The sequence below is a fragment of the Buteo buteo genome, chromosome 1 (genome assembly GCF_964188355.1).
Source record: "Buteo buteo chromosome 1, bButBut1.hap1.1, whole genome shotgun sequence".
Classification (NCBI taxonomy): domain Eukaryota; kingdom Metazoa; phylum Chordata; class Aves; order Accipitriformes; family Accipitridae; genus Buteo; species Buteo buteo.
Window position 1 is genome coordinate 30553813 of NC_134171.1, and position 24664 is coordinate 30578476.

Here is a 24664-nt window from a genome sequence, read left to right on the forward strand (position 1 = left end):
GGGAAACAGAAAAGATCAAAGGATCTTACAGCACTCAAAGGTCTAACACTGAGCCAGAACATGACCAGAAACATTATTTCTTCTTATTTTCAGCATTACTTTTAGTATGAGCATATGAGTGTAAACCTGGCCCCAGCTGAGTCATTGACTTCAATGGAGGCAGGATCTCAGCTACTGTGGAGGGCTTGAAAACTGCCAAGTGATTTCTGGGAGGAAACAAGTAGCCTTATTTTCAGAAGCACTTTGCATGATCTGGCTTTAAATACTTAGGGGTCCAGTTCTGCATTCATTCAGGACCTTGCATCTCCATCATCCTGCTCAAGAGTTGTCTGTTTGCTGAGGTTTTTTTGTGGTTTTTTTTACTCTCCCTTTTTCCCTTCTTACAGGTCCATATTTGGAAGGTTTTTCTGGATTTACAGGAATGTCACCAAATCTTTTGAATGATAGGCCAGAGGCATAACACCTTTTCCTTTAGTCTTCAGGTAAAAATTTAAGGTTTGTTTACTTCTGCAAGTCCGCACATGGTTATGGCTTTTTCCAGTACCTTCTTCCATGTTTATGTAAGATACTGGATATGCATGTGAACTGAAAACAAATTTATTGTTAATCAAACCTGGCCTGCAAGATTCATTATATCTTTAAAAAAAACAAATAAAGGAATAACTTGTTATTAAGCAAAATGTTATTTTATGCCTGCTGCAATATTCACAAATATACATAAAGATTATTCAGCTTTCATGTGATGAATTAAAGCCACCGGAAGAGTTCTAAAGTGATACCACAACCAGAAAAATATTATGCCGAAACTGAAACAGCCAGAGCCAAACTTTTGTCTTACACTATGATATAAAGAATTCTGAAAGTAACCTCCGCACTGAGTATTCGATGATTTAAAATAACCATTCCTAATGTAGTGTATCTTCTCTGACCTTGTATTTTAGGGCCCCTGATGGTCTAGCCACCCACTTATGGCTGTGGCTCTAGACCAGATCTCGACCAATATCCAAGTTGACGTACTTTTTATATTTCATTTTTATTTTCATAAAGATGATGTGTTTATATTCACACACAGTTTTGTAATAACTACTTGAAAAAATCCCACCTGAAAGATCAAATTAAACTTACTTAAATTCTTTACTGTCTACAAAAGGATAAGTTTCATTATGGATGTTTCTAAAGATGCCATGCTGCTTCTTACTATTTGGCCATATGAGCTATAAACTTGAAATAGACTTTTTCTACAGGAAGATGATATTTCCAATATTTTTATTCATTGCTTTAAACTAACACTTTAACACAAAAAAAGAAAGATTTTTATATATTAATACTGGCAATATCTGGAATTCATTACATTTTCTGAATCCGAAACTAAAATCAAAGAGCACCTACTGGAAGCAGCAAGCGTATTTTCGGATGCTACACATTTAAGCCCTACTGCTTTTTTCCTCCCTATGATCTACGTGACTCAGACCTCAGGTCCTTCACAGCCAGAGCCTGGATGTTGCAAAATGCCTTTCTGAAAGTAATGCTGCATGTTTCTGCTCAGAAATTTCTTAGCATCTTACAGGAGAGAAACGGTAAGCCATCTGTCATGCAAAGTCTGGGCTGTTGCAACTGAAGGGAGAACTGAGTGAAAAAAAGTATGAACAAGCAGAGCAGACTTTGTCAGTAATTCACTGTTTTCCTCCACCTCCCCTTCTCTTTCTCTCCATGAGACCTACCTCAGACGTTTACCGAGCACAACTGTGGTAACAACCTGTGAGGAGACCGTTCCCACCACCAGCTCTCCTGCCACTGTTACTCTCACGGCACTTGCCACACATCATCTGGAAATTACCTCATCCTTCATCAACACGTGTCTAGTTGTTAGAGGCTTGCGAACCTAGCAGTGATGCTCCCTGGCTTTGCCAGGGAATAGCCTCATTTGCTGAATCTCAGGATAAAATTAGGTGTTAGTACCAACAGTGTTGGTACCCACTGCTCCTCCCCCCTTTTTGGCTCCTCAAATATATAAAAAGCAAAGTGGCACACTGTTTTTACGCTTCAGAGGGAGACGTGCCAGTCAAAAGACACATGCGAGATTTGGGAAAAAGAAAAAAAAAAGTATCAATGGTCTCTTATTCACCCGTCTTCCAAAAAACAGTGCCATCAAAACAAAGGCACAACTGTTCCCGCACAATAAAGGGCGCATTGATAGTGCTCCTAAAAACAAGCTAGCGTAGTCTTGACATGCCCATCTTGTTGAATCTTCATGAAACTGTTAAAACTGCTCGATTTCAATTTGTCTGTTCCTGTCATGATCACTGACAACTAAAATTGCCATAAGAGCAAAGGAAATGCCATACCAGCTCAGGCAGTCACCATGCACAAGTAGACCATACCTAAGAAAGTATTAGAAGGAGGGCAAGGCATAAATAAAGTGGGAATTCCAAGTAAATTATCTATTGCATCTGAATAATGCTTTTTGAATAGCATTACCTTTTTGTTTTTTTAAAAAAGTCTGTAGCCCTGTGTCCTACGTTTTAGTTCCAGGAGCACGCAAAAAGGCAGTAGGGTCACAAAAAGTCACATGGGAGCAAGTATCAGAGAGGACAAATCTTACCCAGGCAAAATTAGAAACAAAACTGAAAAAAATTTCAGCATCATTACAATTAAACAACTTCTTGTAATTTTGACAATGATATAAATACGAGGCCAAGGGCTGATGCATGTAACTGATTATCTGGTTTGTTGGCAGTTCTGCTAAAAAAAATTAATGGTTATTTTTCAAAGTTTTCAGTAAACCACAAAAATAATTTCAGTTAGGAAGGTGAAATATTTGTGTTCAAATTTGTAAAGTATTTTGAAACAAAATCATTCTTAGTTATAGAATATTTTATTGATATTTTTAACATGATACAGAGGCTTTTAAAACTATGTCCTATCTTTCCCCAGTAGAAATAATTGGCTGTAATAAACCCATTTTTTTCAAGGCATACTAAATTTCTGCCTAGGTTCATTAAGGAAGCTTGAACTAAAATATTTCACTCAACCTTTACTCTTTCAATCTTGTTTAAACTGAGATTTGTTAATCTAAGGAAATAGCACTGGTATATTCTTGTCATATTATCGGCCAACAGCGTTTGGAAAAATGACTGCTGTTTTCCAAAAAAATAACTGTAACAAACATACAGCGAAAGTGATATCTCTATACAAATTATGAAGGGTGAAAAAAGAGAGATAGAGTCTTCCTAATCTACAAGAATGCTGAAAACTGAGACATAAAGGGATGCTTTCCAAGTACTCGGAGCAAGAACGCTGCTAAGTTTATCCCATGGAGCTGATACACCCCAGCATGATAAAAGTGGCAGTAACTTTGTTGTCTCTATTGAGAGGAGTGCCTGTGAGCTTATAGAAAAATTTGTACTGAGCAAGGTCTAAGAAGCTGTTCATCCTGCCTGCTGTTCTTCAGGCAAAATGCATTGGGTTTTCTTTATGTTAACCTGCCAGTAATACCTTTCCAATTTTAACTTTTAGGGCCTGGAATAATTTTCCATATAGTGATGCTGACGCGGCTCTGCCTGGCTATGGCATGACAAAATGTGAACAGAAGGGAAGTATGTGTCCTGATGATCAGATACCTGGCCTAAGGAGGGACTAAAGAACAACACGGTAATAAACATACTCTTAAAGAGAAGGAACTTCTAAATTGAGTGAATATTTAAAAACACAGCTGCAAGTTTCAACAAAGGTGAAAAACTGCAATTGATTTCAGAGACTGGAAGGTGACAATAACCTTCCACATAGACACATGGTCACAAGACAAGCGGTGATGACTCTTAAAGAGATGCACAATATTAAGCATCAATGTTTATTACTAGTAAATAATGGTTAGTGATTTGTCTTTTTTATTAATGAACTCCAGAATATGCTTCCACATGGCTCTCTTTATTTCACTCTTGTGCACCAACTTCTACTACCTATACTAGTTTGTGCTTATATTTCTTTTCAATGAATTAAAAAAAAAAAGGACAGATGTTTCTGATTTTTCTCTATATGGATGACAACGTAGAAATGTATTGTGGTATCTGGCATTGAGTAGTTCTTGAAGTAGAGTTACCACATGTCCCAGTCACAAAACAGCAACACATAGTATAACGTTTCTGGAAAGAATCTTGCTGCAATAAAATGGATCACAAAAAGTTTGCAATCTATGAATTCTGCCCAGAATATAAACCACCAAAGATGCCTCCTATTAAGTATTTGAAATTGGAAAACAATTCACAGACCAGGCTGGGGGCGAAGAGGAGGGGGTGGAAGTTATTTGTACTTTACAGGAAAATGCATTCTTGTTCAAAAATCAGTCCAAACTGCTGATCACAACAACACATTTTTAAAATTACACAGAACATCTTTTGCAATCTGGAAGATATATCCAGTGAACATACTATTTGGAGAAAATGTTAATAAATTCATAAATCAAAAGGAGGACTAACACAACTATCTGGTTTGATATCCTTTATCACATAGGCGAGAAGGCTTCCTTGAATTAATGCCAGTTTGAACTAAACACATCTCCTTTAGTGAAAAATCAACTCATGGTTTCAAAAACTCCCAGTGATGAGGAACATACCATACAACTTGGTAGGTCATCTGATTGACAGCTCGTTATATGTCACAGGATGTGTGTCCAGGCTTGAGGGTGTTATTTCCCAGGGAAGCACTTATAATCTTCAGGTTCCCCTCATCCCCCTTTTCAAAAGCTGAGCGGCTTGCTCGCCTTTTTTCAGCACACTCACACCTTCGTTCTCACACTAAACCTTCTCTCACACCGATGGCATCCCTGCCCTGGACTGAAACCTCCCGAGCATCTCCTGAATCCGCATTCAAACAACCCCATTAGCACTCCCGGCCACACCGCCACCTTGGGAACTCATGAGTAAATAAACAAAACAGAAGTATCCCTCATCTCTTTTACAGTTGTTTTTCATAAGGTCCAGCATGTTTCTTGCATGTTTGCAGACCACTTTTCCCAAGCAGCATTAACCGAGGAGCACACCAGCCCGTCTGGGGCGGTGGGTACCCTGACAAAACACGTCTGCTCCCACCTTGCTTGACCAAATGACCCATCGAGGTTCCCTGAGCAAGTCACCCCAGGCCTTGGCAACTTATTTTATCCCACCTTTAAGGTAAGACTTGGGGACCCACAGCAGGGACAAGGACAGCAGAGTGGCCTCTTCAAAATCATTACAGAAATGATGACTCACTCACACAGACCAAATCATACAGGCTCACTGTTATTAAAGAGGGATTTCTTAGGTGTTTTCCCCCTGCACCCTCTGGACTACATCCACGATTCAGAGCTCCCTAAAGCATTTTTATTTCATAAAATGCAGACAAGCTCGGGAAGCTGAGGGTTAATTTTAACCCGTGCCTCTCACCAATTAAGTGACCAAGTTAAAGCAGTGTGAAGTGTTCAGGATGCGGCTGCCTGGCGGGGTGACTGGATAACAACTGAAGCTGACTAGCAGGATGCCTGCTTCACCTGTCAGGCTTAAAGAAGATGCTTCTGGTTCACCCTTCAGGGGAAAATCTAGCAATTCAGGAGCAGGGCAATCCCTTCTGTGGCTGCTCAAAGCACAGCCCTCCCCCAAGGTGGAAACTTTGTCGAGTGTCACAGGCTAGTGGGAAGCTTCACATGCTGTGTCACTAAGTAGAAACTTTCTTCTGAATCTGGTTTTACTCTCAACCCAACAACAAGACTTTCAGGCAGCTCATGCTAGGAATGGGAAAGAAATTACCAAATGATAAAAAAATATTTAGAAATGTAGAGAAACTGAATAGTGACAGTGCAAGAGGAAGACAGCCAGCCTTTTGGCGTGGTTTCTGGATTACAGGTCTACCACAGGGAAGATGCCAGGCACGTTTAATTTTTCTACTCTTTTACACATCTTTCCTTTTGTCTTTCCTATTTAGAGTGACAGCTTTTTGAGAACGAGACACCTTGTGATTTGTTTTATATAAAGCTATTTTGCATAGTAAAGCCGAAGTCCACCAAGATGCAAATGCTAAGATGCACTTTAGACGCACTCCAGTCCCCCAGGCTTACTACTGCAGAAATGAAGGAAACCAGCAGTATCAACAGCCACAAAAAAAGCTGCAACAGGACATAGGACAACATTTCCTAAAAGTCAACAGTCATCCTCAGTATCAGCGCAACATTTCATCCACTCATCATCTGTGACATGCTCCAGAGGAGATGGTGGGAGCAAGTGCATGTCCATAGGGCTGTTCATTATCAAACATCTGGAATGCTAATGTAAACACCTTCCATTTACTTCATGCTTCGCCTTTAAAGACTTTTGCCAGCATTAATAATAATGCTACTACTCATAGAGCTTTTGTAAGGATTAATTTGTTATGGTCATTAGAGGCCACTGCTCTTTACCACACTCATGTAATAATATACTCGGTGTACTCTCCAAAACAAAAAAAAAGAAGCCAGCTGCAGTACATTAACATCCACTTACGGGGATCCAGTGATTTTGTGTCTGCACATTCTGATGATGACATGCAGCCACATACGATAGTCTCTTAAAACCCATGTCTGCTCTAACCCTCGTATGCACCTGTGAAAAATAATTGTCACAACATCTGCCAATCAACCATTTCTTCTCTTTCATGAGGGCACTTGTAAGTGTATGCTGATGTACCAAGCAGTACTGTTACTGGCATCTCTGTGAACACTTCTTTTCCCTCAGCGTGGCTCACCCCAGCCTCCCAGCTTCTTCCAGAGGTCTACGGAAAGCTAGCAGCTGGCCCGTCACCTTGTTTTCTAATTATTACAGAGAATCCAAGCTTTGGCCTGACAAGCCCATAAGAAATGGCTAACATTGTTCAAATCCTGATGAGTTACGTGGCACACAGCACTGGTGCATGAAGAAACAGGTTGGGGTTGGTCTTTAAATAAACGTTTCCTGCCCTGCTCCCCATTACTGTCTCATCAAAATCCCTCGCAACCCTCAACGCATTCCTCCTCCTTACCCTTTTCTGACATAAAGACCATTTCTCCTACTTCAGAGATGAAAATTGACGTCTTTTACCTGATGGTTAGTCCTTCACTTCAGTGCCTGGTAGTAGTGCCTCTTCTTTTGCAGTCTCTTTATATTTTCCCAGCCCTTCCCCAATCTCCTCAGCCCTCTCCCCAGCTTCTGAGAAATATAAGGCACAGAGAGACCACAGCCCAGCATCATCCCTGCCTCCTCCGGAAAGGAAGCAAAGCTCCTACTTCAGGCAGAGCTGTTAAGTGCCTAAATTTAGCTGGGATGAATGTGGGATTAGACCATCAGAGCAGGGAATAAAACCAAGGCATCTCAAGTATTAGACTAGAGTCTTAACACCATCCCCTACATTGCACTGGGGATCTCTGCCATCCAGCGGTCCAAGTGTGCGACATTAAAAATGGCGCTGATAAAGACCAGCACTGAATTCAGAGCAAGTAGAGATCAGACCTTTAAAAAGGACAGGACAGCATTTAGCATATATCACCACTTCCACTCTGGGTTTTTTCTTTTTTTTTTCTTTTTTTTTTTTTTCAGGGAGAGAATTATTTGTATTAAGCCTGATTTTTTCAGTAAAGTACTGGAGCAACATCTAGCTCTCCATGTGCACACGCAGGAGGGTGCCACCACACACCCCATGGTCCTGGCCACACACCTTTATAAGGTAACATCACGCACCAGGCTGCCATGGCATACTGCAGTGCAAGTGGACCCTGTGTTTTGCTCTGTGACAGTGTTTAATTGAGTCTGTGAGCAGTCAGACAGGTAGACAGCCCCCAGTGAGTCATGGATGCTTGTGCTCAGGGAGTTATGCCTAAAGGAGGCAATTGCATCAGATTGGCAAGAGCACAGCAGCCAAGGCACACCCCTGGGTAAATGATGCCTGATGGTATGCTTAATTATAGTTAACATGCCTGGCTGTATGATCTCAGAAATCAGAGATGGAGAAGACCTGCTACCTAACCTAATCACTACCATGATGAAGTACGTCTCCCTTCCTGTTGGAGGCAGTGAGGCTTTCACTGCTTTCCTTTGGAGGAATAGTCCACATTTTTTACTGCGCTCCTACTTGGGAGTTTTTGCTGTCTCTTGTTATTACTTCTCATTATTTTCTGAGTCAACCCATTTCCAGCAGTTAATGGCTCCTTACTGCCTCCTAATCCCACCTGCTTAGTGTTTTACTGAGTGCATTGACTTGCACCTGCCCTTCAAAACAGGGAGCGGAGGTGGCTGCGGAAAGCCCTGACCTCCCCATAGCCCACGGTGGGTCCCCGCTCCCCACAACAAGTTTGGGGTGCTTATCTGCAAGGCCACCTCCCAGGGACATTCGTGGGACTAATTGCAGAGCCTCGAGCCCAGATTCGGCTTCCTTCCCTCTTCCCACTCCCTGCGCCGCCCGTGCCCACCCATCTAAGGCACCTTCCGCTTGTTTGCTGATTTCTTTCTGCTCTGCTTGCTGTGTCACAGCTATCCACAGAAGGAAAAGATTATGAAATATGAGAGGATCGCTTTCCTTCAATTTTTTCTTCTCACCAATGTTTACATATTTTGGTGGTGCTTGCTCTGGGCTCCTGAATTTTTTGCAGCATCACCGGTGCAGCAAGTCACACCGAGACAGGACCCTGCTTGTACATCACTAATCCCAAGTCATAGCCTCCTTCCCTGTTATTATCTGCTGAGCTCTGATGCGGGATGCGTCACCACAGGAAGTTAATCTAAAATGTTCCGTGTGGTAAATGAGGAAACACCTCATGCATACAACAGGGAGTTCAGATGTGCGTTTCTCCACACCGGAGAGTCAACAGAGTCTGCTGTTTATTTATTTTTTTAAACCCTGAGATGGCTGCTGTGCACTTTTGACCTGCTGTCAGTTTGAGCAGTGATTAGCTATTCGCAAGGTGCAAGTACATACTGCAGCAAGGATGCATTTATATAAGTATGAAATACCAGCAATTTCGGAGATTTATCTCCCTTTCTCCACATTCAGCACTGGAGATAATAAACAACAGTGAAAAGAAAGGAATGGGTCTGAATCTCAGAGAAAAGCTTCCTATGTTTGGGTGACAGGTTCCTACAGCAAGCTGAGGCTGCCGGCCAGCTCAGGAGCTACACAAGTTTTCAGAATATGCAAATGGACCCCCCATTTCTATCAGTCTTTTTGCAGAGCTCTTCAGGCATTTTTCAGGAATGTGTCATTTTTACAAAGAGATTAAAAAAAGAAAACAACCCAATTTTTGCTGTCAAATGCAGACAAACTCTGGATAAGAAAGTATTTGAGCAAAGGCTAAACCTTTGTACAATGCTGCAGAGGTGTCTTGGTGCTATGACTGGGGGTTAAGTGATCGCTCTCTGACATGGTGCCCTGGAAGTGATGCTGGGAGAGAACTGCCCAAGTTACCCCATCACATTTGCTCATTCCTTATCGCTATTATGTTGTTGTTGGCACACAGTAAGCTGAGAAATGTCTGCTTTCCTGGAGAAGGGCTCGTGATGCACACTGTGTCGCTCACTGCCAAGCTGGAGGCAGCATCACAGCACAGGGTCTGGGGGGGTTCAGGGGTCATAATGGGACATTAATGCACTAAATGAGGATGTGATTTTCATGGAAGTCCCGATATCTGAAAGATAATGTTCAGAGTTGTGAACCAAAGGAAAACAGTCTTTTCTCCCAAAGAGTTGCCCAGATAAGAAAAACAAAAGCAGATGTAGGAAGGCCACATGATCAAGAACAACTCAGAGGCATCCAAAGTAATGCTTTAAAAAACAGAAAACTCACTGCATAATTTAGACTAATTAGTCTCATTGCATTATTGCTGTTCTGCAATAGCTCTTGGCTGCCTAATGACAAATAGCTATCTTGGTTTCAAAATTGCCATTCATCATGTTTCCTGAATTTAAAAGAAACTGAAATTTTACAAATTAACCAAAGACATATTTGGGTAGATATTATTTGAGAATCTTCTAAGTCACTATGATAGGACAGTTCCTTCCAAGGGACAAAAACAGAGATAAGCGATACAAAAAAAATGAATGACGCTTAAGGAAGTCAGTAAGAAGTAAACTTGTGAGCATCTGCCCTGGGCTGGCACCAAAGCAGCAGAAGCAGCAAAATAAAATATTAATTAAATGTGGTTCAATGATTTATATTAGAACTCATCAGAAAAGAGTTATTCATTCCTTCTTCTGTTCTTGAAAATTTTTCACCTGAAATAGCTAAAGTTTTTGCAATTGAAGAAATAAAAAATATTTTGAATCTGAAATGCATGAGGAGAGGGATGCTGTCTTCCCCGCACCTCGGTTAGGTTTTGGAGGAAAACCACACTCCTCATGCTACAGTACGTTTTCCTCTCTTTGTGAAGAAAAGAAGGCAATTCCTCATGGCAGTAAAGTGCTCGTAGTACATCATCACATGAACCAAAAATGTGCTGAAGATCAACTTTTCCAGGGAAACACAAGTCTCAGGTACCCAAACAGAAATTCTCAAGAACTGTTGTGGCATCTTTACAGCCGAAATATTTATGCTTGGGTCAAATGCTTTAGCTTTTGGACAGATGAATAAATAAACAGTGTTTCTGGATATAAGATGAATGTTCATTTTTTTTCTAAAAGAAACAATTTCCACACAAATGACATACTTTTAAAAAGTAAACAAACCCTTAAACCGACAACCTTGAAAATGTATTTATCAAAGAAGAAGTGTTTGTGTGAAAATACTTTTTATAGGAAAACACACATCCAAGCAGCAGACCGGTTTCTTCCAAAATATAGTTCAAACTACATGAATCTGTGCTTGGAAGTGCTGCTCTGATTTAGAACATTATTTCTGGACATCATAAAGGAAAGTAACTTCCAATGTTGCAAAGAGAAACTTCCTCAGAGAAAGCCTCAGATAACAGACACAAAGTTTCTGCCATCCTACTGCATCCCCAGTTTGCTGGGAGGTGCAGAAAGCAGCCAGTGCTTCTTTTCTAAAAAACACCCTACAGCTCTACTTTCCAATATTGAACTTTTAGGGATTGTGTTTACATTTAATAAAAATCCATTAATTTAGATACGCAGAGCTACTGCAGCTGCTTTTCAACTATCCACTTCACAGGGGTATCTAAAATTTCCATGTAAAACTTTTTTTTCCGCAAACCCATGGAATTCCCATCATAGGTTATCCAGTGCCAGAGTCAGTCTAAACGGAAACTGTAACTATCAAATGCATTTGGAAAAAAGATAAAAGGAAAAGGTTTTGTGTTGGTGTTCTTTCCAGGATCCTCAAGAAAAATGAATGAAATTCATAGTCCTCTGGAACTTGCAGCAGCTCTAACCTGAAACCGCCACGCTAATTTAGAGCCTTGCCAAGAATATTTTCAGGTTTTGACTGAGCAATCCACCTGAACAAAATGCTGAATTCTCCCAAACGTTAACTCTAATGCTTTACCGTTTCTACATGCTGAGAACACATACGTTATACTCTGACTCAGGGCTGCAGTCATGACATATGGAAGTTCTTAACTTCCCAAGCTCTAAAGTAGATGGACATGGTTTACACTTCTGCAAAATTCCTTTAAATGACACATTTTAACATTTTTGTGTTTCTGAACAAAAAACAAAACACACAGAGCAAAAAGGGGATTATTAACTAAAGTCATTAAATTGCCAGGCCTAATACATCTCAAAGGGGAAAAAGAAACAATCTGGAATCACAACACTGACCTCACCTCCTTTGTTTTGAACCCTTGTAATGTCTAGCATTGCCCAAGAATAAATCTGTAACAAAATTATAAGTAGCGTAGTTTCACTTTTAGCTCTAATGTAATACATCAACTCCTTCAGGAAGAACAAAATCTATGTTGAAAAGTTGAGGTCAGTAGAGCTAGAAATAGAATGGATGTGAAAAAATCTCAAAGAATCGGGCGGCTGCTTTCCATCCAGGGGTTGGTGCAGTCGATGGGGCTGTCTTAGGTGAGCGGGGAGGGCGGTGGGTGCCAGGGGAGGATCCCTGCCCTAGGGATGGGAGGACAGGGAAGAGTGGCCGGGCTGCCTGTTGCCTCCCTGCCCTCCCAAGAAGGAGACCAACTTTGGCACTGAGCCGGTGACTCTGCAGCCTTGCCACAGAGTTTATCCCCAAGAGCCATTTCCCTCCTCCCCCAAGAGAAAGCTTTTCCCAGTGTTTAACCTGAATTTTCTTGGCTGAAATAAAAGTCATTAATTTATATCCTCTCTACCGATGCCAATGAGGACAGACTAACCCCAGTAGCATTTATGCATCCTTTAAGGCTGCAGCCTGGTCCTGTGCTACTGCCCTTATTAGACAACAGTAAGCTTAATTCATCCAGCCTCCCTTCGTCGATCACAGCCCTCGGAAACACTACGTCTCCCACTGCTGCCCTCTGGACTCGCTCCAGTTTCTCCAGACCCTCTGGAAATGCATCATCTGCCGTACTCCAGCTGAGGCACTATACATGTGGAGCAGGACGGAAGGATTACTTCACATTTCTCGTGGGCTATATGCCTGTTTATACAAGCCAGTGGGATGTTTGCTTTTTTTGCAGCAACACAACTCTACTGACTCACGGACAGCTTGTGACACCCCGCAACCTCCAGAGCCCGCTGCCTGGACGCACCACCTACGCGGCCGCCTCTGGTCCCACATCTGCACAGTCAACTAGTCCTGCCTCCACTGGCTGCTGCAACGGGCAACTCTCTCCTCATCATAATCACACCAAATGAAAGAGTCTTGGGGTGCCTCTGAAAGGCTGTTTAACTGCACTTCATTAAATTAATTTTGAAAAAAAAGGAATAATTACCAGCAGATGGCAGCCCCCGTGCCACCAAGGTGTCGATCTTCCCTGTCTGCTTTGGGGGGGGCAAGGGGGGAGCTGATCCAGAGAAGGTTTTCTGCATGGGTTGCTGCAGAGAAGAGGGACAACCCTGGGAGAGGGAGCAGTGCAGAGGGTGGCTCACCAGCACCCACCTCCCCTTCTCTCTTGATCCCAGAGGGCAGACCGGGCTCAGTATGCCTGCGGCAAGGCTGCCCAAGCAGAAAGTCCATTGCTAGCATCACCATCTTTGCAAACCGGCTTTCCTCTGTAGTTGTCTCTGCTCATCTGGAAGCAATCTAAGGCTGTGATGAAATACATGCCCTACACATGGGGAGGTGGGAATTTAGCTTGGGGGTTCTTGCACAGGCACACACACCCCAGCCGTGGGAGTGACTGCCTGGGGTCAGGCTCCCAGCTGACCCCGAGGACCGTGGCGCGGGGAGGGCAGCAGCACGGCCACCTCCACGGGCTTGCCATCCTGCCCAGCTCTGCAGGGATGAGGTTTGGGGAGGAACAAGCCTCCTTTCTCTGAGCAGGGTTGCTTAAAGGAGCACCACGCGGGATAGGACTTTCTGTTCTGCTTTGCTACATCCTTTATCAGTTCGTGGGAGATGTTCATGCACTAAATCTAATTCAATCACATGTTTATTTATCATACACTGCAGAAGGAGCCTCGGCTATTGAATAAACATGTGGCAGCCTAAGTGGGGCTCCTTTTTCAAAATGCATCTATAGGGTTTTTTTCTGTGATCTGTGCAAAAAGGCATGTTTGTAAACAAATTGCAAGACCTATTTATACTATAGCTCAAGATATTTAGACAGTAGCGTCTCAGAGACTTTTGATGGAGGTGGTAAACTAGGCTGGAAGTTGATCTGACAGGAAATAAAAGCTAAAATTGTTTTCCTAAAAACGAGCAGATAACACTAACAGGCTGGGATGGGTAAGAGCATGGAATCCAGATCAAGATGTTGGATGCAGCAATCTGTGTACTACAGAAACCTCTGTCAACTGAAAGAGATTCACATTTATAGAACAAAAACAACAGCATATTTAACTCATACAAGAACAGAAGTGGAGCTGAGCTACCAAAATCCCCAGCAGGATCTCATGTTTAGTAAGAGAAAATTTCATGGTGAACAACATAAAAAATAATAAAATAAAAGCCAAGACTAATAAATGACTTGAATCCATAGACATATTTTCTGGATGACTGGTCGAGTAGGTCAGCACGATCTCCACAGTTTGTTCTAGAAGAAATCTTGATTAAGTTCGTTCATACAGATCTTTATCACACATGTGACCTTCAAGTTTTACCATCGCTCTAAAAGCAAAGAGCAGATGCAAGATGGAAATCAGCCAAATTAAAGATGGAAACAAATACTCTTGCAGCAGCACAGTTGTTAATGCCTCTGGAGGGGTACAACTACAATGAAATACAAAAAAATACAAATGTAGCAATTTTTTATCCTGGTAATATAAATGTCAGATAAATAGTTCCTAGCAAGTTCATGCAACCAAGACAACAGGGGGAGGGAAAGCCCACAGCACCTGGATGACTAGTATTAGACATAATGAGAAGGAAAAAATAGCCATAAAATGTTAGCGTACTGCAGCTCCTGAGCTGCCTGCGTATGCAATCCATTTACAGCCCCAAACGGCTTCGGCAGCGTCTCTGGAGGAAGCAGCGCTCAGCAGACTGCCTTGCAACACCAGCTCCAGGAAGTCATCAATCAGCCCGGGGAGAGTTATGCTGAGATTCTGCCCAGACGAGAGGTTATCGGCAAAAATAATGTTCCTGCGAAAAAAAGTGGAACCAAAACTGGATGCTCGAATACCTAATGAAATCGCAGCCTTGTTGTGATCAGCAGGGAAACTCAACACCCTTCACAAGCTGGATGTCCCTGACCACCTTCTGAAGGTCTTGTGGAGACAAAGCAGTGTTGGTGGTAGTATTTCAGCATGGCAAGATGACACATCAGCAAGAAATAAGCTAGCTCTTACATGAACTAGGCAGTTTTGACTGGAAATGAAATGACTAACCCCCAAGTCATAAACAAAGACAGCTACATGGGGTCAGAGTGAGGATCCTGCCCAGCACCATGCTTCTGCCCCACAGGAGGTGTCTGGGAAAGAGCAAGAGCACAACACACCTGCAGAGAGATGCCTTCCGGCCACCTTCTCCACATCACCTGTGGTTGAGGAACCTTGACCAGAGGTCGCATCCCACTTGATAAAGAAACTACATGCTTGAACCGTCAGTTCAAAGAAATGAGGGCACTGAAATTAATACTACTCGCAGTGAGGGAATACGCATCTGGATACTGGGAAGCAAATAAAATAATAGACAGCTGAGGTGTGAAGTAGAAAGGTGTGAACCTCTTCAGTCCACCTCAAACGCTGGGGGAGTTATAAAGCACATAGATAATGGGGCTCCAGTCTCCTGCTGTCTGAAGTATCTGACAGCCAGGAATGCTGGCAGGAAAATGGGAGGTTTTGTTTTCTGGCATAAGCACAGTGTCTGGATCAGGGTTTCAAAGTCGAATCTAGTGTCACATGACAAGGTCAATATTTTCTCCAGCCGCGAGTGTTACACTCACTGTGACTTCACCCATATCAAGTCCCAGTGATGGACTGCAGGAATCATATCTAACTGGCAGCAACTACTAAGATGTTATGGGGTTCCTATCTAGAAAAAGCCCCCCCAAAACTGGCTAGCTGCCACCTAACAAAACTGTGGTTAGAAAAACAGCCCACTGTGGCGTTGAGGTGAAGGGCACCTTTTTCCTTTTGGCCACCAGCAATTGCTACACGCACAGACTGACAATCTTCAGAGTACTAAAACTATACGTGATAACTTGTTCTTCGGCAAATACAACAAGAAAAAAAAGGGCATTTAAACCAAAAATAGGTCTACATCAAATTTCTATGAATTCAGAACATTTAAAAGCGTAAAAAACCTATCAGCATTTACTATTGCCCAAATGTCTATAAAAGAGATATTTCTCATATATTCCTAACCTGCAGGGATGTTGCCATAATGTGGAATGGTATTTTTCATATATTCTTACTACAGGTTTAGTTACTAAACAAAGGGCCACCTATTGAGTTTTCATATGGAAAAAATATGTAGGTCCTCTAGTGATGAAGGCTGCTTTCCGCTTTCATAATCTGAAAGATGACTAATAAAAAAACTATTTTTCGCAAGAATAGTAGTAGATTAATCTAGCCATTTTGCAGGTCCCAGCAAATGGTAAAGGTATCCTACATTGTCTTTTATACCTCTACAATCACGTAAGAGCTAAGCATATTCTGGCCGTGATGGATAAGTATACTAAATGAGCAAATTTGTTGGAAGTCTGTCTTCAGAGGATGAGTACGGGTGCTGCACATCTGCTTGTGCACCTAGTGGTAAATATTACAAAGTGCTCAGGAAAATAAAAGAAGAGGAGATCTTAAACAGGAAGGATAAGTATAAAGGGGCTCAGCAAGAGGTTAACAAGGAATCCTGCTAGCAAGGTGAGAATGAGAACACCCCAAAAAATCCAGACTAAGAAATGAAAATTCAACAAACTTATTTCACTGAAAGCAAGTTAGAAGTTCTTGCTGTCCTGGGAAGCAGGAGGCTCAGTGCCTTCAAGTCACAGTGTCTCATTAGGTATGTTCTTCTTATTTTTACTTTTCCTTCAGTGTTCTCACTGCTTCTCCTACTTGTACTATGATGTATGATATGACCTGCAAGGCCATTGACCAGCCATTTTGGGCCAATTTCCTTACAAGCTGATTTCAGATCAGTTGCAGATGGCTAGTTTTTTTGTGCCAATGATGCTGAGCATTTGAAATTGTTTTATCATCCAGACAATTATTTTGTTTCTGTGGAAGGAAAAACTCCACCTACTCCATTTCATCAGGAAGCAGGAATGCACTGAATATTTTTGTCAATATAGACACTGTAAAGTTATATATCTATGAAAATTCCAATATGCTATAGTATTTCTAAGCCATTTATGGAGGGCAACAATTTTACAAAAATATTAATGTTAACTGTAATGTGTGAACCCAGAGAGAGATCATGAAAGAATCACTCTACTCTGGCGTAATAACAGTTTGATAAAATATCCATTTTTTCTGACTGCTTATCAGCTGGTTTTAATGCTAAGAGATTATGCAGCTGATTCTTACACCACCAGTCATAGCAAGGCTGGAACATGCTCTTTTTTCTCTTTTTAGATCTGAGCTGCAGATTGCATGTTTTGTACAAGAAGCCTGTTTCCAGAAAAATGCTTTCCAAGTATACATTTTATTTAAAATGCTCTTTTAGTGCTTGGAGTGGTCTGTCTCTTTATCTGTTGCCTGTTTTCATTTTGTGGAGTTTCGCTGAACCCCACAGAGATGGCTTTTTTGCCCTTTTGGTAGGGAATGTCATACTCTTACCTTAATTGCCCAGCACAAATCTCTTCGGATTTACTGGGTTTGAAACTAAATTTTAATAGAAATACTAGGGGAACACTTTCCATCTCAGGCAGGCTATCTGACTATACAGCACAGAAAATCTCACCTTTTTTTTTTTTTTTTTTTTTTTTTTTAGTGAGAAGTATATTTCTACTCTAAGCACACAACACAGATTTGCCTTTAGCCAGAATGCTATTTCTTAAAATGAGTCATCCATGAAAACAGATAGGTTTAAATTACAGAAAAACGCTTTGCAAACTAACCAGTGTTGCAAAACCAGAAATAGCTCAGGAGACCTGGAGAGACTCCAGTTCCACAGCATTCATCCATTCCCCCAGTCCCCAGCCATTCAGTCTTCCTGTCATCCTCCCTCCTTTTGGGAGATTGTTAAGTTTTGGTTAATGCAAGACTAAAAATCTGTCCAGAAATGCTTGTGTCAATAGGCAGTAAGAAACAAGTCATCCTTTCTTCTTTTATTATTTCCAATAGGAGAGCCACGTTCATAGAGGCTGTACTGAGCTTTGTCTCGTAGTCTCTACCATGACTTTTGTTACATATACAAATTTGGGACGGCATATTTAAGTAACAGATAACCACAGAGCATCTCATCCAATACATTCCCTTGCCTGTTCATGGAAAGAGTTGACTGCAGCATAGTACAGTGTTTCTGTCTGTGGTTTCGATGGGCTGAAGCCAAAACCAACCATTTTCTGTTCCGTCTGGGGCCATAAAAGTCAGAGCCTGTCCTGGAAGTGCAGGCATTTTAGAGCAAGAAGAAAACTCTTTCAACAATAGCAGAAGAGCCTGGATTATTATGCAGCACGTAAGGCTTAGACTGCATTTTACAAAACCTTTCCTGCCGTGACACACTGCAACCCAAACTCATCTATTTACAGCTTGAATTTCTTTCTGCCTCCTGCTTGCAGAGGTCTGCTCAGGGACAGGAGCTGAAGCAGAACTGAATTCCCGAGCCCTGTCTCCTCACCAGCCAGTGCAGCTAGCCAAGGCCGCAGGAGACTGCTCATCCCAGCCCCTACCCAGCCCCAACGTTACGTTGCAGCCTGCATATAATTATTTGGAGAAGCGGTTTTCGTAAAACAGGGTAGCCCCGTGGCTTCAAAAATATTTGCAGGAAAAGCTTTGTGATGTATGTACTTCTTTGCAGAACTGCGAACCCTGAATCACAATACTTACCACAGTCAATGTCAACACACGCTGCCGACGGCCTGAAGATTGTGCCAAGGAGAGTGCCACGCTGTGGGTGTCCTGGTCTACCTTGCCCTGAACAGCTTCTGCTGGCCACCGTTTCCCTAGCCCTCTCCTTGCAGACAGGTCTCAGTCCAATAGTAAGTCAAGCGAAGTGTGTTCATAGGAAGGGGAAGACAGAAAGCATGGGAGAAACTATTTAGATGACAATAAAAAGCAGACCAGGCGGTGACTTCCCTGCCAGGAGGACTCTTGGCTTCCCTCCTGACTTCCCAGGGCAGAAGGAAGCTCTGTGGCACGGTGGGGGTTGGCAGGACTGCCTGGGAACTGACCCTCTGAGGTTTTTCTTGCCTTCCTTTCCTAATAACGTTAAAGTAGACCTTAGCTCAGCAGCTTCTTTTCTTCCTACGTTTGGCAGCAAGGTTCAGAGCAGAGACCAGCGGCAGCCCTGAGGAGCCCTTTCTCATGGCCTGTTACAAAAGGATTGATCCACTGCAGCTTAAGGATGGAGAGGCACAAAACACTTCCAAGCTTCAGCTTTTACAGATGGCGTATCTAAATATCTTTCAGACACGTTCCTAGGTGTCTAACATTTCAAAATGCTGAGAGTATCTCATCTTGGCATTAATTTTTTGTGGGGATTTTGAAGAAGGATGTAAATACTAACAGTATGAAATATACAGGTAGCTTTGGGTGGAGATTTTTAACATCTTCAAGGTTAACCTGATGAATATTTTTCAAATATTTTAATGAATCAAGTACACATAAAAAAAAAAAAATTGTCCATCTTTCTTTGTTCACCTCAAAAAACTCCCACCAAAACTGCAGTATTTTATTTCAACAGAATGAGAGGACATATGGGAAGGAAAGTCTGCAAGCATTTTTATGTCAAATGAAGTGCATTAACTGTTGGACATCTGTAGTTGCATTTCCTTTCTCCAAACACAGTTTGTTAACACCGAAACAAATTCAAGTGTTTCTCCATGCCACTGCATACATATTCGTTGTTTGCACCTACCACCTCTTCTTCCTCTCTTCCGTCCTCCTTCCCTCTCCCCCTCTCCAAAAAGTTTTGACCAAACAATTGCACCCGGCTCAATCACCATCAGCTTTTCAGGCGTTTGGCTGCCTATATGTAAGAGCTGAGCATGGGCCCCCAACTTTGAAATCAGACAGCTTGTAATACCAATACTTGCAGTTTCCAGTGGGAAATATCTTACTTCTGTTCTTTGCCATTATTCTTTTTCCTTTCTTCTTTCAGTGCTCTCACGCTCATGGTTGAAGGAGGTATAAACAGAGTCTCACCATGCCACAAAATACATAGCAGCACTTTGGGAAGTTTGACAAACTGGAATACATGTTTAGATTTCCTGACTCGGAGACAATGCAGAAAAGAGGGTTCTGGCAGGCTTTCTGGAGATGGGTTGCAATTGTTTTGCTCTGCGATATACAGTAGGGGTTACAGGCACTTTGAACATTTACAGAGCACCAGTTCAAGAAGAACAAATCATTTTTTAATCTTTGTGTTGTAATTAAATGCAACTTAGTGGAGTTTCTGCATATGAGAAAGCTGACTGGAAAGAAATCAGATTGCTGTGAACTAAAAAGAAATTATAACATGACACTGCACAGCATGCAAGTATGGCACAGTTCCTCTCAAAGTACCTCTCAAATTTTGTTGCCTGTTCCTCCTCTGACTTCTTTAGGAAAGATGTGCCTCTTCACCATTTTCCCTTCTGTGTGATGATTCGTTTCCTGCACACATGGCATTTGGGACAATTCACAAAATTTCACTAGATCCATGGATCCTGGGAAAAACAGACTGGAATTTCCAGATTATATTTGTGCACATGACTGTAAAAAAGATCTGAACTAACTTCATGGCCATATGAATAACCTGGTTTGTATAGCAAATTTTAGTAGCAGCCACCTAAATATATTTGAACCTTTCCTGGCTTATTGTAGTCTTTGGTCCCTAGCTTGCCTTCTCTACAGCGTGCTGTCTTTTGAGCATCCATGGCTTCCCCACCCACAGCTCCTTCTGACCTCCCTCACCTCCATTGCTGAACTGCCTTCTCTTCCCCTTCAGTGCCCACAAAGCCCCCGACAATCAGATCCCTCCCCAGATCTCCTCTGGGTCGACTCGTGCATTCCCCCATATTTCTGTCCCCAAGGCAAGTGAGACAGAGACAGGTGGAAATTACGCTATGAAATACCAAATTCTTCCCATTTTTTTTAAACTAGATTTTTCATTTCAAAATTTAGATCATTGTTTATAAGGTGAATTTGCACTTATCAATAACATCATTATTTATAATGCACTTTAACTCCAGTGATCAGTTTTAGTCTTCATCAATTTGCAGTTTTATTATTGTGACTTAACAGACCCAGATTTTTAAAACCAGGAAGTTAATGTTTTCTGAAAGGCTGAACAACTAGTACAAGAGGTCAAGCGCACTGAAACTGATCTCTCAAATTCAAAGAAGCTCTCATGTAAAACCAATGCTTTCTTTTCTTAAAAAAAAAAAAAAAAAGAAAAAAAGAACAGATCACAGAACCTTAAATGAAGCTGGGAAAACACTTCGTAAACATATTTTTGTCTCATAACAGTTATCAGTAGTTTGTATAGAAATCTCAGTGCACAGAGAACACTCCTGCCCCTAAGGCACTCGGCTCCCCCTTGCTCTATGTGCATTGCCTCGAGTCTAGAGCAGGCAACTCAGCCTTGAAATGTTAGTATAATAATAATCATAATCATAATCATATAAAAATATTCTAGTTGATCTTTTTTGGCTGATGGCCAGAAAAAAACCCAACCATAAACTGGTTAGAGAATATGGCAGGGTTTTTTTCCATTCCATGTGCAATTACATATATTTCACCTAGCAGATATGACAAATAAAAAATCATTGGTAATGGATAAAATCTTAAGAAAAAAACAAACCTGTTTCAGACACAGCTCAGCTAAAGAAAAGAAAGCTACAGAACAAAGCTCCACCATACTGCAGTGGTGCTAGGGTTTTTTTATTATTTAAAGGCAATCTCTCTCAGCATAGGAAACCTTCAAGGGAATAATAAGGCAATTCAAACGGATGTAAGAAGAAAGCCAGGACATACAGAACATGAGACAGCTTATTGCATTATTCTGAAATGATCTGCTCAAATATGCATGTTTTAACTCACATCACAGGCACTTTCAAGCAATCTTGCTGCATTCTACTAGATTGTGTTATCTATACAAATCTAGGTAGACAAACATTTTAATTCATAAAATCACAGCGCTGATTAGGATCATGAAAGATATGCAGATAAAATTCACAGAGAAAAATGAAGCTCTTCCCAAAAGAACAACAAAAAAATGAGAGGACCTTTAGGGAAAAGGTTTTAGGAAGCAGTAAATACATCTGAGAGAGGCAAGGTTATCTGGGATTTATAATTTTTTCCAAATATTTATGCCAGGTGCTAAAAAGCAGCATTGCCCTTGCTTAAAACTATTTGGACAAGCAGGCTTACAGCTTTCCTCTCTGTGTAAACAGTATAGCAGCATTCTAAACAGATTAATAGTGGTATCTGTTCAAGTCAAATATTTATGTAAGCTAGATGAGTGGAAAAGGTAGTCTAAGGAGAATATTGTAACCGCAAATTCTGAAAGGTACTGAAGTATCCTGCCTGCATGCAAACAGCCCACCTTGACCAAACCACGTTGTTTGAAATGAAAAGGTTTCACGACCTAATCCATTATTTCCGGTGACCTAAGAAAGATTTTCTCTCCCTTTCAGAGCTGTCAGAGATATTTATGGTTTGTGCTAACCATCACAGCAGAGAGGTACCAGTGCAAAAGCCTGCAAAAGCAGAGTTCAATGGCCAAGTGCTAGACTAAGAAGGCATCATAGATTCTCTCCAGTTATTCTACACTTACGAATGAATAACTAATGCTTAAATTGTCTCGTCTGCACGCAGGTGAAAGGGAAAGCAGAAGAGAAGAGATGGGGACCATGCTGCTGCATCATGCTGCAGCGCAGCGGAGCCCCTGGACCAGTCAGGGCTGCTGCCCTCAGGGCAGGCTGCTCAGGTGCAAGCTGTTCCCATGGGAAGCTATCGCTGCTGTTGTTTGCACAGCAAGGACCTCAGCCTACTGTCAGTCTGTAATGGAGGACAGTATGGAATAGCTCTTTTAGTCCATAAAATCTATTGGAGAAACTCAGATTTTATGGTGGTGTTCTGGGTCAGGCAAAATTGACAGACACTAAACCAGGTCAAATTTAAGAAGATTGAAAAAGCTGAGGCGGTATTTGTCTCCCTCTCATACCCATGACCAGTGGATTTGAAGAAAATTTTAGACATCCCCTTGCATATGGATCAACATCCCTTATCCATTTCTGTCCTAATTTTTTGAAGTTTTCAATTCAAGTAAGAATTCGTTTCAAACATTATAGAATTAGAGCAGCACATTACAGAGGCTGAACTATTTTATGGCTTAAATCTGACGGGTCATATTTCACCACAATGTTTTCAACATCTGCAGATTTCTCTTGTTTTGTGGAAGACAGAAGTAGATGTCTTGCAGAACAGGCACCAGAGAGGAGCAGCAAAGATGTTTAGGTGGCACAGCTGTACTGCCTCAAGAGCTGGACGGAAAGCTTTCTCCGAAAGCAAGCGGAGCGAGGAAGCCTTACCCAGCTACATGTGTTCACTGTTGTTTTGTTAAACCAGGCATTTGTCTTCTCCTGCTCTGGAAGCCAAACAGCAGTGGTTAATTGATCGGGATCACAGAAAGACTGCTGGGAGCAGTCAACGCAAGGGAAAATCCCCTTGCCCTAAAGATGGATCTCTAAACACCAGTACCCCCAGGCTCTGGGGAGGTTACAAGCCCAGCAAACCCACTACCTTCAGGAATCCCCCGGTTCTGCACCGCAGGGGGCTGCAGTACAGCCCTGGACCTGATTGCTCTGGGGACCTCAAGCACAGGCGGAGAGCAGAAGGAGCAGAGACGCTGCTGGGCACACACTCGGAGGCAGACAGCTCCAGTGGAAGTAAGTGTGGGGGGTGTTAATTTGATGGCTGGTGGCTTTTCTGCTTGGCACAGTGAGGGGAGTTTGTGCCGCCTGTGCACTCTGCGGGAGGTGATGCAGCTGGTGTGCAGCTCTACCAGGCCGACATCTCCTCTCCAGCCTCCACGTGCAGTCTGAATTTGTCTCCATGTTCAACTGGAGCTCCAAACCGTGACAGCACAGATCTATTAATAAATGGAGGAAAAGGAAGAGAAACCCTCTACATACAAGAGCTGCAAACAAACAAACAAACGAACAAAAACTTCTGCAAAGGAGCAGCAGGTTGTCAGGGCAGAGTAGTTTTTTCCCCCAATAATTTCATGCAGAGGTGTGCAAGCAGGTGATAAAGCCTTTTGAGAGAGGCACCGCCTTACTGAGGATGCAGGAGCATCGCCACTTGCTGTGGGTGACCCCCCTGGGAGGTGTGGGGTGGGAGATGGTCCTGCACCCGCAGACGGTGGGGAGAGAGGGAAGGAGAACACAAGCCCCTGTGTGGATGTGGGAGCATCGGGCGCTCCTGCGGGACGAGGCTGTGAGCATCAATGCTGCCCCAGGCAGAACCCCGACTCTCTCAGCACGAGTGTTCCTGAGCAAAAGGCAGCCAGAACACCGCTCCCCGGGTACCTTTCCCAAATGGTGTCACATCCTTATCAAGAGCCACAGGCTTTTGCACAGCCAGCTCGGGTTCGTACATGCTGGCCAGACTTTTTTGCTCCCCTGCCTCGTGCTCTGTCCCCATTTGCAGGGGTAGACAGGGACAAGGCAGTCAGCCCACACATAAGTCTTGCACAGGGTCCCCAACACAGCACCTCCTGCCATCCCCTGTTTGGAAAACCCTGCGGGATCAGCAGCTCGCGCTGCTGAACTCCTCCTGACTTATTTTTGCAGCACAGGCTCCAGTGAAGAAGCCTCGTGTAGGACCTGGTTTTCCAGCTGGTTTTCAGCATTCCCAGCTGAGCTTTCTTGCAGGAAATGTGCATCTTGGAACACAGCCATCTGCATCGGCTGTAATCCCAGTGGCCTTCCTGCCTTGCTGGGGCTGGGGATAGGAGCCATGGAGCCTGGCACAGGAACTGTCCTGTCCTCTCCCAGCCTCAGAAAGGG